This window comes from Narcine bancroftii, chromosome 1 (genome assembly GCF_036971445.1).
Source record: "Narcine bancroftii isolate sNarBan1 chromosome 1, sNarBan1.hap1, whole genome shotgun sequence".
Classification (NCBI taxonomy): Eukaryota; Metazoa; Chordata; class Chondrichthyes; order Torpediniformes; family Narcinidae; genus Narcine; species Narcine bancroftii.
This window is the reverse complement of record NC_091469.1, coordinates 232269002-232288727: the sequence shown is the minus strand read 5'-3', so window position 1 is coordinate 232288727 and position 19726 is coordinate 232269002. Positions and strand designations below refer to the sequence as shown.

General features: G+C 44.6%; 1 protein-coding gene across 4 annotated transcripts in view; it reads left to right on the top strand.

Annotated features, from left to right (window-relative positions):
* Positions 1-6655: 6655 nt before the first annotated feature.
* The window catches only part of pja2 (praja ring finger ubiquitin ligase 2), a 71857-nt gene continuing 58786 nt past the window's right edge, over positions 6656-19726 (top strand). For 3 of the 4 annotated variants that reach the window (XM_069892614.1, XM_069892601.1, XM_069892583.1), the window contains exon 1: positions 6656-6967. The gene's annotated coding sequence lies outside the window, so the exon portion shown is untranslated. The remainder of the gene's footprint in view (positions 6968-19726) is intronic. The other variant, XM_069892610.1, reaches the window with a different exon arrangement.

The window sequence follows — 19726 nt, the reverse complement described above, 5'->3', positions numbered from 1 at the left end:
TTTAAGGTGGCAACCACCAAATGCAGGAAATGTGCAGCATTCCAGTGAGGCTGCAAATTGATACAGGGTCTGATATAACCCTAATATCAAAGAAAACGTGGAAACAGATTGGTCAGCCATAGGTGACTCCAACCGAAAACACGGCATGGAACGCTTCTGAGGGGATCCTGGAGTTGTTAGGTTCAGTTGACCGTTCCATCAGCTTAAACGCCGCAGAAGGGAATAAATCATGTTATTTTGTAAAATGTCCTACCCTCAATCAGGGCCTCGATTGGATCGAAAGGTTGAACCTATTTGACCGTCTACTTAATGATATTTGTCAAAAGTTGGAAGTGGCACATACCCCAACAGTGGCAAATACAGCACAAGAGTTGCTGATACAGTTGAAGCAATGCCATGCACAGGTATTTTCCGAAGGCCTCGGATGGTGCACTAAAACAAAGGCAAAATTCTGTCTTTTGCCAAAAATAAAACCCTTTCAAGATGAAACGACCCGTCCCATACGCAGCACTGCAAGAAGTGGACCATGAATTGGAATGGCTACAACATGAAGGAGTGATTGAACCGGTCAATTACTCATCATGGGCTGCACCTATCGTGGTGGTGAAGAAATCTAATGGATCCATACGTCTGTGTGCTGATTTTTCATCTGGTTTGAATGCAGCATTAGATTACCATCAACACCCACTGCCATTGCCTGATGACCTTTTCGCGAAACTGAATGGGGGAAAATGCTTTGTGAAGATCGACTTAGCAGAAGCATATCCACAGGTGGAGGTTGATGCCAAATCCAGAGAATTGCTGACCATCAACACGCATCAAGGACTGTTCAGATACACACATCTACCATTCAGAGTGAAGACTGCTCCAGCTTTCTTTCAACAGATCACAGAGACCATGCTGAATGGTGTTCTGGGAGTTGCAGTGTACCGAGATGATATCCTGGTCATGGGAGCACATGCTCGCGAATTGTTTGATTATCTTGATTGCGTTTTGTCCCGCATCAGAGACTATGGGTTTCAAGTGCATCCAGAAAAATGTGTATTTTTCATGAAATCTGTGAAATATCTGGGTTTCACCATTGACCAAGATGGACATCGTCCAGAACCACAAAGCACTGATGCTATCAGGTGCGTGCCTGCACCCACAGATGTGATTACGCTATGTTCATTTTTGGGTCTATGAGTCATTATAGTTCATTCCTGCCAGAGATGCATAAACTCTGTGATCCACTCAACAAGCTTCTTATACAAGGTAGCAAATGGAATTGGACCTCAAAATGTCAAGAGTTGTTTAATCGAGTTAAGACAATGTTAAAATTGAACCTTCTTTTGACGCACGACAGACCAAACTTGGAGATTGTTGTAGCTTCAGATGCATCACAGTCATTTCACATATATTCCCAGATGGAAGCAAAAAGCCATAGCACACACAGCACGCTCTCTAACCGCTGCAGAGCGTAATGATGGACAAATTGAAAAGGAGGCTCTAGCAATTCTTTTTGCGGTGAAGAAATTTCATAAAATGCTCTATGGACGGGAATTCACTCTTCTGACAGATCACAAGCTGCTATTAGCAGAATTTGGTTCAAAGAAAGGAATTCCAATTTACATGGCAAACCGACTTAAAAGATGGGCAACCATGCTTCTTGAGTATAATTTTAAAATTAAATACCTGCCGACTACAAGTATCGGACAAGCTGATGCTTTGTCATAACTCATTAGTGAACAAGAAACAGAGCCAGAAGATATTCTTGTCGCGGAACTCTCAGCAGAGGTAGAAGTCCACCAAGTATTTAAATATGTTATTAACTCATTGCCAGTTCCAGCAGAAAGAGTCAGACAAGCAATGAGCGAAGATGACATTCTTCAAGAGATAATGCGTTACCATTATACAAGGTGGCCAAAAACTTGTCCAAGAATGGAAATTCAACCATTTTTTAAAAGACAAGGATCATTAATAATCTCTCATGGCTGTCTTTTGTTTGCAGAAAGGATTGTGATACCACAAACTCTGCAATCAGCAATCCTAAAACAGGGGACCTGGAACAAATCGTGGAAAAGCCCTTGCACGAAGCTATGTTTAATGGCCTCTGACGGATGACCAGATTGAATAACTAACATGGTCATGTATCAGATGTGCCTTGGCTGCAAAATTCCCTGTCAAGACGAATTTATGTTCCTGGTCACAACCAAGCGGGCCATGGAATCATCTCTATATAGACTACGCAGGACCAATTAATGGGGAGTATCTAATCGTAGTGGATGCATACTCCAAATGGCTGGAGATCATCAAGGTAACCCGACCAACTGCATTGGCTACAATTATGGAACTCAAGTCCATGTTCAATCCTTTTGGTGCTCCTGCAACATTAGTTTCGGACAATGGGATGCAATTCACGGCAGCTGAATTTGATTTATTCTGCAAACAATATGGCATCATTCATATTCGCTCACCTCCATACCATCCGCAGTCCAATAGTCAGGTAGAATGCTTTGTGGATACATTCAAACAGGCTCTAAACAAAGCCAAGGGAGAGGGTCCAATGGAGGAGATCTTGCAGGCATTCTTTTTAAATTACAGGATCACTCCAAACCCACAAAGTCCTGTGGCACTTCGCCTGCGTAAAACATCTTCGGTAGGAAAATTAGAGCACCATTTGACATTATTTTCTCACAAAAGTCAGAACCTGGATGCAGAGATTTGTATATGGAAAGACAGTTTAACTGCCGGCATGGATCAAAACAAAGAACGTTTCAGGATGGACAATGTGTGCTGGTGTGAGACTACAGGGTGAAGGTGGGTGAGTGGCAGCTGGAGAGAATCCTGAGGAAGATCGGGAGGTTTTCTATCATGTGCAGGTTGGACTGGAGAGATGGACTAGACATGCCAACCAGTTGCGACCAACAGAATGTAATCTCACTGAGACATCTGAGCAACTCAACTTGGATGCTCTGTTGGAAACTTTTGAACTGCAGAAACCAGTGACCAACCAAGAACAACAATCAAAGGAAAACAAGATTTTACCTGCTGCATCACAGGAACCTGTACGAACTTCACAAAGTGTTCACAAACCAGTAAAGCCCTTCCAAGTGGACCCAAGTCTACACTTGTATGAATAACAACTCAAAGGGGGTGGTGCTAGGGAGTCCTAATTTGAGTGACCCACAGTCACCAGGACTCATGAGATTGCCTTGTGACTTGAAGTCACAAGCTTTATGTAAATATTATAAATAGTTTATGCCATTTTGTATATAGCATAATGTATAACCTCAAAGCAAAGCTCGACGTTGCAACCCGCCTCACGGACCCGTCCCCTGAAACCCTCTGGGATCAGTTGAAGACTACCATACTGCAATCCACTGAAGAGGTACTGGGCTTCTCCTCCAGGAAAAACAAGGACTGGTTTGAGGAAAACAGCCAGGAAATCCAGGAGCTGCTGGCAAAGAAGCGAGCTGCCCACCAGGCTCACCTTACAAAGCCGTCCTGTCCAGAGAAGAAACAAGCCTTCTGTCGCGCATGCAGCCATCTTCAGCGCAAACTCCGGGAGATCCAAAATGAGTGGTGGACTAGCCTCGCCAAACGAACACAGCTCAGCGCGGACATTGGCGACTTCAGGGGTTTCTACGAGGCTCTAAAGGCTGTGTACGGCCCCTCACCCCAAGTCCAAAGCCCGCTGCGCAGCTCAGACGGCAAAGTCCTCCTCAGCGACAAGATCTCCATCCTCAACCGATGGTCAGAACACTTCCAATCTCTTTTCAGTGCCAACCGCTCAGTCCAAGATTCCGCCCTGCTCCAGCTCCCTCAACAGCCCCTAAGGCTAGAGCTGGATGAGGTTCCCACCCTGGATGAGACATATAAGGCAATCGAACAACTGAAAAGTGGCAAAGCAGCAGGTATGGATGGAATCCCCCCAGAAGTCTGGAAGGCTGGCGGCAAAACTCTGCATGCCAAACTGCATGAGTTTTTCAGGCTTTGTTGGGACCAAGGTAAACTGCCTCAGGATCTTCGTGATGCCACCATCATCACCCTGTACAAAAACAAAGGCGAGAAATCAGACTGCTCAAACTGCAGGGGAATCACGTTGCTCTCCATTGCAGGCAAAATCTTCGCTAGGATTCTACTAAATAGAATAATACCTAGTGTCGCCAAGAATATTCTCCCAGAATCACAGTGCGGCTTTCGCGCAAACAGAGGAACCACTGACATGGTCTTTGCCCTCAGACAGCTCCAAGAAAAGTGCAGAGAACAAAACAAAGGACTCTACATCACCTTTGTTGACCTCACCAAAGCCTTCGACACCGTGAGCAGGAAAGGGCTTTGGCAAATACTAGAGCGCATCGGATGTCCCCCAAAGTTCCTCAACATGATTATCCAACTGCACGAAAACCAACAAGGTCGGGTCAGATACAGCAATGAGCTCTCTGAACCCTTCTCCATTAACAATGGCGTGAAGCAAGGCTGTGTTCTCGCACCAACCCTCTTTTCAATCTTCTTCAGCATGATGCTGAACCAAGCCATGAAAGACCCCAACAATGAAGACGCTGTTTACATCCAGTACCGCACGGATGGCAGTCTCTTCAATCTGAGGCGCCTGCAAGCTCACACCAAGACACAAGAGAAACTTGTCCGTGAACTACTCTTTGCAGATGATGCCGCTTTAGTTGCCCATTCAGAGCCAGCTCTTCAGCGCTTGACGTCCTGCTTTGCGGAAACTGCCAAAATGTTTGGCCTGGAAGTCAGCCTGAAGAAAACTGAGGTCCTCCATCAGCCAGCTCCCCACCATGACTACCAGCCCCCCCACATCTCCATCGGGCACACAAAACTCAAAACGGTCAACCAGTTTACCTATCTCGGCTGCACCATTTCATCAGATGCAAGGATCGACAATGAGATAGACAACAGACTCGCCAAGGTAAATAGCGCCTTTGGAAGACTACACAAAAGAGTCTGGAAAAACAACCAACTGAAAAACCTCACAAAGATAAGTGTATACAGAGCCGTTGTCATACCCACACTCCTGTTCGGCTCCGAATCATGGGTCCTCTACCGGCACCACCTACGGCTCCTAGAACGCTTCCACCAGCGTTGTCTCCGCTCCATCCTCAACATCCATTGGAGCGCTTTCATCCCTAACGTCGAAGTACTCGAGATGGCAGAGGTCGACAGCATCGAGTCCACGCTGCTGAAGATCCAGCTGCGCTGGGTGGGTCACATCTCCAGAATGGAGGACCATCACCTTCCCAAGATCGTGTTATATGGCGAGCTCTCCACTGGCCACCGTGACAGAGGTGCACCAAAGAAAAGGTACAAGGACTGCCTAAAGAAATCTCTTGGTGCCTGCCACATTGACCACCGCCAGTGGGCTGATAACGCCTCAAATCGTGCATCTTGGCGCCTCACAGTTTGGCGGGCAGCAACCTCCTTTGAAGAAGACCGCAGAGCCCACCTCACTGACAAAAGGCAAAGGAGGAAAAACCCAACACCCAACCCCAACCAACCAATTTTCCCTTGCAACCGCTGCAATCGTGTCTGCCTGTCCCGCATCGGACTTGTCAGCCACAAACGAGCCTGCAGCTGATGTGGACTTTTTACCCCCTCCATAAATCTTCGTCCGCGAAGCCAAGCCAAAGAAAGAAATGTATAATAGTCTATATCTTGAGAAATTGTCGTAAAGAGCACGGTGTTAAGGGAAACCTCTGTGACTGTGGTTTCATTACTCTGGGTAACCAAATGTGGGAGTTCAGTTCCTCATATAACCTTTCTGGTCACAGTTACAACAACATTCAGATGTATACGACATTAAACTCATTCTTATTATAATTTGTCTTTCCTATACCCTTCTCTACGTTTCTCCATCCCATACTCTCACATCTTTTTCCTTAATTATTTATTACTTTCTCCTTTGAGGCACCATCAATGACTCCAAAAGACTGAAGTTGAGCAAACTGGTTGGCTTTTATTTGCTATAGAACAAAGGCATGTCCATGCTGCTTGACTGCCCTGCACTGGAGAAGGGGGGGGGGGGTGCTGTGCAACAGTCACCTTTATTCGGAAGCCTGTGGGGTGGGGGCAGGTTCATTCGGCCAAGGGGTGTGCCCAAACACCAATATATCCATCCAGTGGTTCACCACATCCTTGACTTTTCTCTTCATATCATTTTGTTGGTGTGTTGCGCTATCGAGCAAACACACAAACATAAAGTCTGTTCTACAGGCTTTATTCAACATAAACTTCCACAGAGCTGGCTGTGAGAATGCTGTTGCAAGCTCTGAGACTGGCCTCCAGGGGCCGGATGTGGCTGAGACCCCGGCGGGTGATTGACAGCCGGCCAGGTGTTGCCTTGTCCTCCAGTGTTCTTCCTGCAGGTACACAGGTCGCCCCCTGCAGTCGGCTCGTGGTGTTTCCTCTGGCTCCATCATCAGTGCTCGCTACCCCGCCTCCTTCTCTGACTTGCAGTATTCTGCCTTTTCCATCTTCTCCTCTTTCCTTTGTGTTGCCCGAATTCTCTGCCATTCGTCGCCCCTTGCCCCATGTTGATCATCCTTTGTCTTCTTTTAACCTTCGGGTGAGTCCTTTTCTTCTCGCCGCCGACCACATCCGGACCCTTTCTCCTGATTGGCTGGCGGCTCCTCAGTGACGTGTCCACTAATTGCGGACCTCGCGCAGCTCCCCCCCCTCTCCCGGTCGCTGAAGGAGTGACGCCATGTAGAGGCGTGTGAAGCGAGACGGAGGATCGGAAGTGGGGGTCGGCTGCAACTACCATCGAATGCCTGCTGCACGTCACCAAATCAGCCGCAGCAGTTGCACCATGAGCCTGTGTCACAGGCTCGGGGTTCAGGAGACGTGATTTTTGTTTTGCACCCCTGTTCTCAGCCCCTCGCACCCGACCGGTGGCCAGGCCCATGGAGGGTGTCGCACAAGCCTAAAGCTCGAGTCGTGGAAACCTACATTGGCGTCTATTTCCGTACGTATTTCAGTGGCACACGGCGAATTGTGCTGTTTTGAAGGTTCATGCAATTGTGCTGAATTTGGTCAAGGCCGCCCAGTGTCAATGGCAATTTCAATTCGAGTCAGTTTTGCCTGATCAGGCACCTTGAGGGGGATGTTACCTGAAAAGCCAAGTGGAGTCTAAAGAGCCGTTTGGAACTTTTCTGTTGCCATTTCTCCCCTCCCCCTCTCCCCATCCCCATCCCTACCTCTCCCCTCCCTCTCCCCATCCCCATCCCTACCCCTCCCCTCCCCTCCCCATCCCCATCCCTACCGCTCCCCTCCCCATCCCCACCCCTACCCCTCCTCTCCCCATCCCCACCCTACCCCTCCCCTCCCCCCCTCTCCCCACCCCCACCCCTCCCCTCCCCCTCTCCCCGCCCCCACCCCTCCCCTCCCCCTCTCCCCACCCCCACCCCTCCCCTCCCCCTCTCCCCACCCCCACCCCTCCCCTCCCCATCCCCAACCCTACCCCTCCCCATCCCCAACCCTACCCCTCCCCCATCCCCAACCCTACCCCTCCCCCCATCCCCACCCCTCCCCTCCCCTCTCCCCTTCCCCAACCCTCCCCATCCCCACCCCTACCCCTCCTCTCCCCATCCCCACCCCTACCCCTCCCCTCCCCCTCTCCCCACCCCCACCCCTCCCCTCCCCCTCTCCCCACCCCCACCCCTCCCCTCCCCCTCTCCCCAACCCTACCCCTCCCCCCATCCCCAACCCTACCCCTCCCCCCATCCCCACCTCTCCCCTCCCTCTCCCCATCCCCACCCCCACCCCTACCCCTCCCCATCCCCACCCCTACCCCTCCCCATCCCCACCCCTACCCCTCCCCTCCCCCTCTCCCCATCCCCAACCCTACCCCTCCCCCCATCCCCACCCCTCCCCTCCCCCTCTCCCCATCCCCAACCCTCCCCATCCCCACCCCTACCCCTCCTCTCCCCATCCTCACCCCTACCCCTCTCCTCCCCCTCTCCCCTCTTCCCACCCCTACCCCTCCCCTCCCCTTTACCAGGCATGAGGTTGCCTAAGAACCCATTAAAGTGTGGGTTTGGCAGCGCCAAGCTGATCTGCCAAGATCGATGTTAGATAGTGGATCAATTTATATGCCTTGAAAGCAAATCTTGATGTCAAATGGTAACTTGTCCGAATGGCCTTTCTTTTGATTTCCCTGGTTGCATCAAAATATTCCAACTATTTAAATTAAGGGTTGTAAGATTAATAGAGAAACACACCAAAAAAACCCCTACAGATTGTGGAATCTCGGGCAGACAAAGAATTTCCGGAGGAAGTCAGAAGATCAACAACGTCCATGGGTAGAAATGGTCAGTGAACATTTAAGGCAGGGGTCTATATTGACCCCTGGGGGTTGATGGGACTCTCCAAGGATTGATAAATGCTGAGGGGGTCAATAACGCTGGGGGGTGGGGGTGGTCGATTGAACCTTTGCAGTGGACTGAGCGTAGAAGAAAGATGTAGGCACCACCCCATCCCAATGCTGCCAACTTCCCCCACCTCTGTCCCACACTGGGATTCCATGTCTGGGGGTTGATGAGGGATCAAGTACTGCAGGGATAGGTCAATGGTCTAAAAAGTTTGGGAACTCCTGATTTAAGGTCTGGATGCTTTATCAACTCTACAGAGAAGGTGTGTTATTATGTATATAGAAGAGAAACTAACTAGGGAAGGGGCCCAGAGGTGATAGGGCAGAAGGTGTGAGAGGTGGAGAGACAGGGAGATGGATAAACCATGGGTGGGGGGGAGAAAAGTTAGAAAGAGGAAAATATAAGTACACGAGTAGATTTTTAAAAAAAATAGAACCTGTGGGACCTGATGGAATGGAGATTACCTAAAATGAGCAATACATCTTCATTTTGTAAGGCTTAAGGCTATCTAGGTGGAATATTCCTCAAGTTTATGTTTGGCTTCATCCTGACAATTGATAAGGTCAAGAGGAGTCATGTTAGTATTAAAATGGTTTGCAATAGGAAGTTCAATTTTTTGACCTATAAGAAATAGGAGCAGGCCATCATTGCTGATCTGGCTATGGACTCAGTTCCATTTGCTCAACTTTAACCATTACCCTTAATTCTCTTGCTATGCAAAAATTTATCCATCTGTGTCTTGGATATATTTAAGTGGCTATTTTCTTGGGCAGAGAATTCCACAGAATCATTACTGTGTGGGCAAAAGCAGTTCCTCTTCACATCTGCCCGAAATCGACTCCCCTGAATCTTGACACGATGTCCCCTTGTTTGAATCTCGCGTACTAGTGGAAACAACTTCCCTGCCTCAGTTGTGTCTTTTCCTTTCATATGTTTCTATACGATCCCCTCTCATTCTTCAAAATTTCAGTGAGCATCTTCCCAGGCAACTCAATTTCTCCTCAACCCCTACCTCCTAAAGCAATCAGATGAACCTCTTCTGCTCTGCCTCCAAAGAAATACCTTTTATTAAATATAGTGACCAGAGCTGCACTCCAGGTGTGGTTTCATCAGTACTATGTGCAAAGGAACATCCCTGCTCTTAAATTTCATCCATCTGGCCATCATCCCATTTGCCATCTTGATTGCATGTGACACCTGCAAACCATCCTTTAGTGATCCATGTATAAGCACTTCCGAACTCCTCTGCATGATAGCATCTACAATTGTTCATCTTTTAAATAATAATCTGATCATATATTTTTCCTTGCAAGGTGCATGACCTTACATTTACTAACATTGTATTTCATCTTCCTGATCCTTGCCCACTTACTTAGCCTATCTTTAACACTCTACTGATACTCCATCTTTTGTATAATTTGCTTTTGCACTCAATTTAGTGTAATCAGCAAATTTAGATGCACTCTGGTTAGTTGGTTCTCTCATCCAAAACGTTAATGCACATCGTGAATAGTTGTGGGCTAAGCACTGGCCCCTGCAGCATTCTACTCCCCACTGATTCTCAATCGAGAAACAGCTATTTATCCCAAATTCTCTCTGTTCTGCCAGTGTTAAAGTCTGCCCGTGCTGCAAACTGATCTGTGAATAAAGAACACAGCAGATAACCACAGAACCAGTTTTAAAATACAAACAGTTTTAATACTTCAGTTGTAACACCAGTGGGGGGGGGGGTGTACTATGAAATATTAGTGATATTCCTATAGTGATGGGAATATAGGAATTTTCTATGTCTCAAAATAGATATCCTGTCTATTTCCTGTCTCAAAGTTCATACAGAAATAGGTCAATTTTTATAGTAAATTAGATCAATGCCTATATATGACTTCACGTGTTCAAATTGGAAACAGCTTTCACATTTGTTCATGGACTTGGAATTTCTTTGTTCATTCAGGAATGTCTCCAAAAATCTTTAATTACTTCTTAGCTTCAATTACTCATTCAACACTGTCACAGCTAATGTTGCTCTTTCTTGATATTGTAGTGGCCTATCTGACAGCACTACCTTAAGCAAGTGGCAATAAATGACACTGGAGACAGTTTAGTCAGGAATCAGTACCTTTATTGTGCTCAACCACAGCATTTATAGTTTCCTCTGCGCGTTTCACGCTGAGCCTTCTGGGATGCGGTAGTGACGACACTTTCCAGTGTCGGGTGCCATAAAAAGTGCGGGCTCTTATTCGTGCGTTTTTCCTAATTGCTGGTGCCTGGCTTGTAGTTGGACGACTGGGACATCGATGCGCTCTGGTAATGCGCTTGCTAAACTGCTGTGGCTGCATGCGATTCTGTTGTACACGTGGGGCTCCTGCTACAATATGAAAGCCATTACGACTGATTTATAACAATATAACAATTACAGTACGGAAACAGGCCATATCGGCCCTTCTAGTCCGCACCAATTTAAGTGAACTCCACAAATCCCACAGAATGTGGGAATAAGCTATTTCCCAGCCTGGCTCTCGTGATTTTGATGCTCCTACCTGATGGTAGCAGGTTGAAGATGATGTGTGATGGATGTTGGGGGTTTTCAATAATTCTTTAAACCTGATTTAAGATTGCCAGTGACCTCCTGTTGAATGTGACAGCCTTTCTGGAGAGATGTAAACCTTGAGTGTTTTTTTTTTTCAGAGAGTTAACAAGAAAGATCACTCTGAGTTGGCCACATACAATGTAAAAACTCCCAGAATTCTTTACAATGTCACAAACTAATGCTTAATTAACCACACCAGCTATCACTTCTCTATCTATGGTCACACATTAACCCCAACTCCAATCATCGTAATCTTATGGATAAGTCTTTTGTGTGACACCTTACTGAATACCTACTGAAAATCCAAGTATACAATGTCCACCTCTTCCCTTTTATTCACTGCACTCATTGTATCCTCAAAGAACTCCAGTAAATTTGTCATATATTACCTGTCATGCTGTGTCTACTTGACGGAACAATTTCTATCCAGATGGCTCACTATTTGTTGCATAACAATGGCTTCAAACATTTTCCGACTACAGATGTTGTTAGCTGGCCTATAGTAATCTACCTTTAATCTATATTATTTTTAAAACTGTGACATAATGTTTGCTGTCTTTCAAACTAGCTTAGCCTGCCCAGAATCCAAAGAATTTGGTTAGATTAACACAAATGCCTCTACTATAACTTCTGTCATTTCTTCCAGTAAGATAGCTTAGGTGTCCAATAAGCGTTTAGTTTTACCAATGCAGAGGAGGTTTCATTGAGTTCATAGACTGTAGTAGATTTGGTTGCAGGAAGTGCATGTAAAGTTCTGCCTCACGTGGATGGTCTGTTTGTGTCCCTGGATAGAGGTAAGGGAAGAGATAAAGGAACAAGTTTTACACTTCTTGCAGTTGCAGGCATCACAAAGTGCTCAAGCGGGTGAGTGGACTAAGGAGGGTCATAAATACTTCTGAAAAGAGCACAGAGGTGAAAAGGGATAAATGTGGGATACCACTGAAGTTGTCAGAGGTATCTGAGGATAATGTGTCAAATGCGGAGGTTGGTAGGTGGGAAAGTGAGTTTTAGAGGTACTCTGTCCTTGTTCTGCCTGGGAAGAGATGGTATAGAGGTGGACGTACGAGAAATAGAGAAGATATGGGTGTGTGAATACAAAATGGGGGACTCCACATTTATTAAAGAAAGAGAGCATTTTAGATATCCTGGATGGAAGCCCTCATTGTGGGTACAGATGCAGCAGAGGAATTGTGAGAAGGGGATTGCATCTGTACAAGGGACTGTATGGGAAAAGATATCATCAAGGTTGCTGTTAAGGTTGGTGGATTTGTCATAGATGTTCAATGTTAGCTTGACCCCTGAGATGGCAACAAAGATTTCAAAAAAGGGGAGAGAGCTGTCAGAAACAGAACAGGAAAAAAAAAGTCATCCCATGAGATGACAACAGAAGTCAAAATAAAGGGAGAGAGATATCAGTAACAATACGCAAATATTTAGGGGCAAGGTGGAAGTTGACAGTGAAGTTAATTAAATTTATCAAGTTTAGCGCAGGTGCAGAGATTGTTCCACATACCCAATTTATTTAAAAAAAAAATGGCAGGGGTAGCTGGGGCCCATCCACATGCCCATTGTTGCACCCTGGTTCTGGATGAAATGCGAGGAATCAGAGAAGTTGATAAAGATGACGACAAATTTCAACAAGCAAAGAGTATTAGTGGATGATAACTGAAAGATTCTAAGAAAGAAGCGGCAGGCACTGAGTACTTACTAAGGGGGAATGATTAAAGCGATTGCACACCCGTGGTGAAATATGTCAGTGGGTGTAAGACTCACTGGTCTAAAATTCCCAGGATTCTGTCTCTAGCCTTTGTTAAAAAGAGGACTACATTTGCCTTTCTCCAATCCTCTGGTACCTCTCTTGTGGACAGTGAGGATGGAATAATCATGACCCTGCCTAAACACTCTAGTTTCCTGTGATAATCTGGCATGTTGCGACCTATCCAAGGGACTTAACTATCCAAAAATTTTTTAAGAAGATCCAGTACTTCCTCTTTCTTGATCTTAACATGTTCCATCTCATTAGCTTGTTTAATTCTGACCTTGTAATCACAGAGATCCCTTTCCTCTGGTGAACACTGAAGCCAAGTATTCATTCAGAACTTCCTTTACCTTCTTCCCCCCACTCCCCCCCCCCACCCCATCCCCAATTGGCCCTAACCTCACTCTACCCTCCTTCCTTTCAGAAAGTAAATAAGCATGCCTTTGGGTTTTCCTTAATCCTACACCAGCCAAGGCCTTCTCCTGCCTTTCTTTAGCTCTCTTGAGTCCTTTCTTAAGTTCCGTTCTGGCTACCATAAAATTCTATCGAGTCCTCATGAATATATAGTTTCTACTTCCTCTTGGCTAGCTATCTGATCTTTCTCGACAACCTTGCCTGAAGATCTTTTCCCTGCCTTAGTTTGACAAACCTATCCTGAACCTCACACAAGTGGTCCCTAAACATCCTCAACATTTCTGCTGTTCATTTCCCTGAGGACAACAGTTCTCAATTTCTGTACCTATGATATTCTCTTCCATCTACACCTCCATCCCTATTCCTTATGAAACATCTAGAGCCTGGAATATGCATCAGCCAATCCTGTCTTTGTTTCAGCCAGGTCTGTGTAATGGCTGTGACATTGTAATTCCATTCTGATCTATGCTCTGTTAATCTTTTTACATTACATATTTTGATTTTATTATAATGGATTACTAATCAAGATCTTGATAGGACTGATTTTACTAAAATAGCACTGTCACACTGTTCACAAACCTTTACAATTGCCATCTTCTCTCAGAGATAATTATAGTCTTGCTACTTGAGCCATAATGTGCCTTTTTAAAAAAATTCTAGAGGCTTCTCTGTTTCTCCTATGACAGACTCACCATCCCAGAAATCCATCTGGTTTTGCTGCAGTTGCTTTTTGCCATGTCCTTCTTTTGCAGTAAGTTATCTCTGTTCTCTTACTCAAATCTTCTTTGACTTCCAAACTGATTGCAATATTTCTGAGTCAAATTCTACTCAATTATATTTCAGTACAGCCTTATTGTTTATTCTGTCATTTCTGTGGAAAAATCATGGTCACTGTTTTATGAGTGGAAGCACAGTGAAAATAGCAGAACAAGCACACTGCTTTATATCCTACCCAGCCACCAAGTCAATCTATGGCACAATCCATGGATCCTGCGGGCATCTGAGGAAATGCTGCCCTGCCAAGGACGCCATCTGCTCCAAATGTGGGAAGAAGGGACACTTCAAAAGTCTAAGTATTAGCAAGCCCAGCAACGTCGCATGTGAATGGACTCCACCATCTTTAATGCAGTCACTTCGACCACCATTTCCGGGGACCTGGTGCCACGGTGATCACCAATTGCGAAGATGTCATTTCCGAATGATGGTAGTATTATGGACATGAGAATATTCAGAGTATCATTTCCTGGAGTGCTGTGATTAGTAGAACTTGTTCCTCTTAGCCAGTCAAATGTTCCCAAAATGCAACCTTTGGGGAAAAGTCCTGTTGCCTTTTCAGTCCATGAAGAAAATCCACAATCTGCAGCACCTGTTATCTTGTGATTCTCACCTTTTACAGGCAGTGATTGAGCAAATATAATGCCAGAATTACATGGGGGGTGGGGGTCACAAAAATGAAACAGCAATGGACCATTCAATCTTCTTTGCTTGGTCCACCATTCAATAAGATTGCAACAATCACTTTCTTTCACTAGCCTAAAATTGTTTGGTTTCTTTAAAGAAACATAATTATCTTGAACACATTCAGCAATGACATCTCCACACCCTGGTGTAGAGAATTCCAAACATTCACTAAGCTGTGAATGGAGAAGCTCTTCCCATCTTTGTCCTGGATGGCCAACCAATTGTCTTGAACACACTAAGTAAAACATTATCCCTGTATCTCTGTTGCCCAGCAGGATAGATTAGAGAGCTCATCCAGGGAGGCTATTTGGGTGGAATTGAGGAATGGGAAAGGGTTAGTTACACTTATAGGAGTAGTTACACTTATAGGGGTGTATTATAGATCATCTAATGGGGAACGAGAACGAGGGGAGGAAATTTGTAGGGAGAAAGCAAATATTTGTAATAAGCACAGGGTTGTGATTGTGGGAGATTTTAATTTTCCAAATATAGATTGGGAGATCAATTCTGTGAAAGGGCTGGATGGATTGGCGTTTGTAAAATGTGTGCAGGATAATTTTTTTACATTAATATGTAGAGGTACCAACTAGAGAAGGGACAGTGTTGGATCTACTGTTGGGGAATGAGATTGGTCAGGTGATGGAGGTATGTGTTGGGAGCACTTCAGGTCTGGAGATCATAGTGCCATTAGCTTCAATGTAATAATGGTAAGAGATAGGTCAGGGCCAAGGGTTGAGGTTTTTGACTGGGGGGAAAAGCTAGATTTGAGGAGATGTGAAAGGATGTACGAGGAGTGGATTGGGATGATTTGTTTTATGGGCAGGATGGAGTAGAGAAATGGAGGTCTTTTAAAGGTGAGATTTTGAGGGTACAAAATCTTTATGTTCCTGTTAGGTTAAAAGGCAGGATCAAAAGTTTGAGAGAGCCATGAATTTTAAGGGTTATTGGAAACTTGGTTTGAAAAAAGAGGGAGACCTACAATAAATATAAAAACAAGGAAAAAAGATGTTCAGAGAATACATTGAAAGTAAAAAAGAATCTTAAATAAATTAGAAAAGCTAAAAGAAAGTACGAGGTGGCTATAGCAAGCAGGGTGAAAATAAATCCAAAAGGATTCTATAAATATGTTAATAGCAAAAGGAGAGTGAGGGATAAAATTGGTCCCTTAGAAACAGAGCGGACAACTGTGTGTGGAGCCAAAAGAGATGGGGCAGATTGTGAACAATTTCTTTGGTATTCACTAAGGAAAAGAATATTGAATTGTCCAGGGTAAAGGAAGCAAAGGGGGTAAATTGGTAAAGAGTGGTAAATTGGATTAATAAATATGCAGGTGATACTAAAATAGGTAGAATTGTGGATAATAAAGGTTTTCAAAGATTGCAGAGATATGTACTGCATAGAAGAGTGGACTGAAAGATGGCAGATAGAGTTTAATGCTGATAATGTGAAGTGCTTCATTTTGGTAGGAATAATCAAAACAAGATGTGCATAGTAAATGGGAGGGCATTGAGGAATGCAGTGGAGCAGAAAGATCTAGGAATAATGGTGCATCATTCCCTGAAGGTAGAATCTCATGTGGATAGGGTGGTGAAGAAGGCCTTTAGTATGCTGGCCTTTATAAATCAAAGTTGGGAAGTGATGTTCAGATTGTTCAAGGCATTGGTGAGGCCAAATTTAGAGTACTGTGTGCAATTCTGGTCATTGAATTATAGAAAAGATATCAACAAAGTAGAGAGAGTGCAGAGAAGATTTACGAAAATGTTATCTGGGTTTAAGCATCTCAATGACATATTATCTTTGGAGTGTAGAAGGTTGAGAGGGGATATGATAAAGATATTTAAGATTATGAGGGGGAATAGATAGAGTTGATGCGGAGAGGCTTTTTCCATTGAGAGTAGGAGAGATTGAAATGAGCTCATGAGTTAAGAGGCAAAAGTTTAGAAGTTACATGAGGGGGATCTTCTGTACTTCGAGAGCAGTGGCTGTGTGGAATGAGCTCCGGGAGAAGTTGGTGCAGGTTCAGTTTTGTCATTTAAGGAAAAATTTGATAGGTACATGGATGGGGGGGGGGAATGGAGGGTTATGGGCAGGGTGCAGGTAGGTGAGACTAGAGTGGACTAGAAGGGCAAAAGTGGCCTGTTTCCATTGGTGTAATTGTTATATGGTTAAGCTGAGAAATGCTCCAAGTCCACACTGGGTCAAACAGCACCAGTGGAAAGAGATATACAAAGGTAACATTTCAGAAGACTTCATTGGAACTGGGAAAGAGCAAATAACTTAGTGTAAATTGCTTATCGTCATCAAACCATCTAGCCATGATGGTGAATGTACTGTTTGTGTTCCTAACTTTCAGTGACTGTTTGCAAGGGGAAGCAGATCCCTCTGAACATAAAAATCCTTCAGTCTTTCAAATATGGCATATAGTGCATATGTGCTTGTTTGTGTGTGCGCACTTGAACTTAAGATTTTGAGAGATCGCTGATGTCAGTAAGACATTATGGGAGTGTAGCTTGCATTCAAGGATCAAAGGTTCCAAGTAAGTAGAGGTGGATGAACCTTGCTTGCTGTGATGTGTGTAAATAGTGAAGCATCATCTTTTACACTCAAGCTATCTTTGAGGAGTGACAAGTTAGATGGATGTTCCTTGTAAATCTATTTTTGATTGCATCATTGTTTTTCAATATGAAAGGAAGAGTCAATCTAAAGTGTGAGTGTGCCATGAGTGAGCTGACAACTTGCGCATTATAAGAGTCAGGCTATAAATTAGATTAACTTTTAATATTAATTTTTAGGTATGAGTGCCACTGATTATTGTGTATCTCCATTTGTTCTTGAAGGTGGTGTTGAGAAATTACTTCAGACTACTGCAGAATTTCTGTTGGCAGTGCTCCTTCAATGCTTTTGGATTAGGTTTAGATGTTTAATCTCAAGTGAAAGTGAATGAGCAACAATATAGCCCCATAGCAGAATAGTTTGTGACTTAGAGGAAAACTACTGGTTGTGGTTTTCCCAGAAACCAACTGCTTTGTTGTTCTAAGTAGGCCTTTCAGGAGGCCTGAACACCCCATTGTAAAGTGGCATAATCTCCCCCCTTGCGGCTAAAGACCTCTCACCTGAATGCGACAGAAAAGCCTCCGAGGCACCGCCTGCCCTGGTGCTGGACAGCCCACTACTTGATAGCCCCCGTCCCACTGGGGAGGGGAAGTCGACGGGGGCCAGCGGGGCAGGTCCAGCTGGTCAGGAACACAGGGGTGGCCATCAGGGGACATCGGGGCAGGGGCGGTGGGGAGGGCAGGGGCAGGAGTGATTGTCTGGGCAGGGTCGGCCGGCGGGGGATGTCACAGACCGGCTGGCTGCTCCTGCACCAGGGCCTCTCTCTGTGGCTTAAACGTGGCACAGCAATGGTGGTCTTCCCTGCCCATAATCGCCCATGCAGGTGTTTCCCACAACAGTTCCACCTGCGTGCGGGATTATAGGTAGGGAAGATGACCATTGCTATGCTGCATATTTATGATAGATGGCGCTGCGGTACCAGTTGCTCCACCTCCATCAGATCCAGAGGCACTATGAGGTACCTCTGGATATGAATAGGCTCTTTCAGGTGGACCAGGCAAGGCTGCAAGCAGCCTTTTAGGGGTGCCCTCAAGGTGGAGGGTCCACCTGAAAGGACCTAGTAGCTGAAGTCGCATATAAAGGAGTATCGTAAATGAGTAACTGCAGTGAATCAGGTAATGATTGACCAATTTGCATAGGTTTTTCTAAAATGGTTCACCATCTCTTAAATCATGAAAATATTTGGAAGGTCTTTTCTTTAGCCATCAATATGCCTACTATATATGGAAAATGTGATTTGGATATGGGTAATTTAGCATTTTATCTGTGAAATTCTGGTTATGAGCAACATGAAAAATTAATAAGGCCAGGCTCATATGGCATTAATTTAGATTACTTTGATGGTTTAAACCCTTGGATGTGCTAAATAAATCCTAAGAGGCAATTTAATAGATTTTGTTCCCAAATGTAGAGGTGAAGGATTGCAGCATGCTATGGTGGCATTGGTTTCAGAATTGCTTGTGTGTGATTTGCAAAAGGTTGATGTGCAAATGCAGCAGGTTATCCAGAAGGCAAATGAAATTGGATAAGGAAATGGCAGATGGAATACAATATAGAGAAGGGTATGATCATCGACTTTGGTGGAGGGAATAAAGGTGTAGACTATTTTCTGAACTGGTAATGAGTTCAATAATCAGGGTTACAGGTGGATTTGGGAGTCCTCACGCAAGATTCCTTAAGATTTAACTTGCAGGTGGAGTAGGTAGTTAGAAAGGCTAAAGGCAATGCAAGCATTCATTTTGAGATGGATAGACTATAAAAGCAAAGATGTAATGTTGAGACTTTATAAGGCATTGGTCAGACCACATGGAGTATTGTTAACAGTTTTGGGCTCTTTATCTAAGGAAGAATATGTTTGCATTAGAGAAGGTCTGGAGGAGGTTCACTAGAATATGATCCCAGGAATGAAAGGATTATCTGAGGAGGTTTGATGGGTCTGAAACTACACTAGCTGGAATTTAGAAGATTGAGGGGGATCTCATTGAAACTTACCAAATACAGAAAGGACAGGATAAAGTGGACGTGGAAAGAATGTTTCCTATTGTGTGGGAGTCTTGGATCAGAGAGAACAGTCTCAGATTGCAAAAATGTCCCTTTAGAACAGAGATATGGAGGAATTTCTTTAACCAGAGCGTGGTAAATCTATGGAATTTGTTGCCGCTGCCAACACACAAAAAGAGCTTAAACTACATAATCTGTTATCTAAACAGAATTTTTTTTTGCTTGAGACTGTCAAGCTCTTGAGCTATTGGACATTTGGAATAAAAATATAGATTTGCATTTATTATTTATTTTAAAATTCCTTTTTATACTAAGTACATTACATCTACTTGTAAAAGCAACATTTATATCTGCAGACAACCCAGGGAGAGGGAGGGGTAAGGCTGAGATAAATTAATGCATTCCTAGAAAATGGTCTCTGATTTTTTTTTGTTTTTCCCATAAAGCAAAGCTCTGAATCCTGTGTATTTGTCAAAAAATGCAAGTTTGGAAAACATTGTTTTTTCACTTGCATGAATT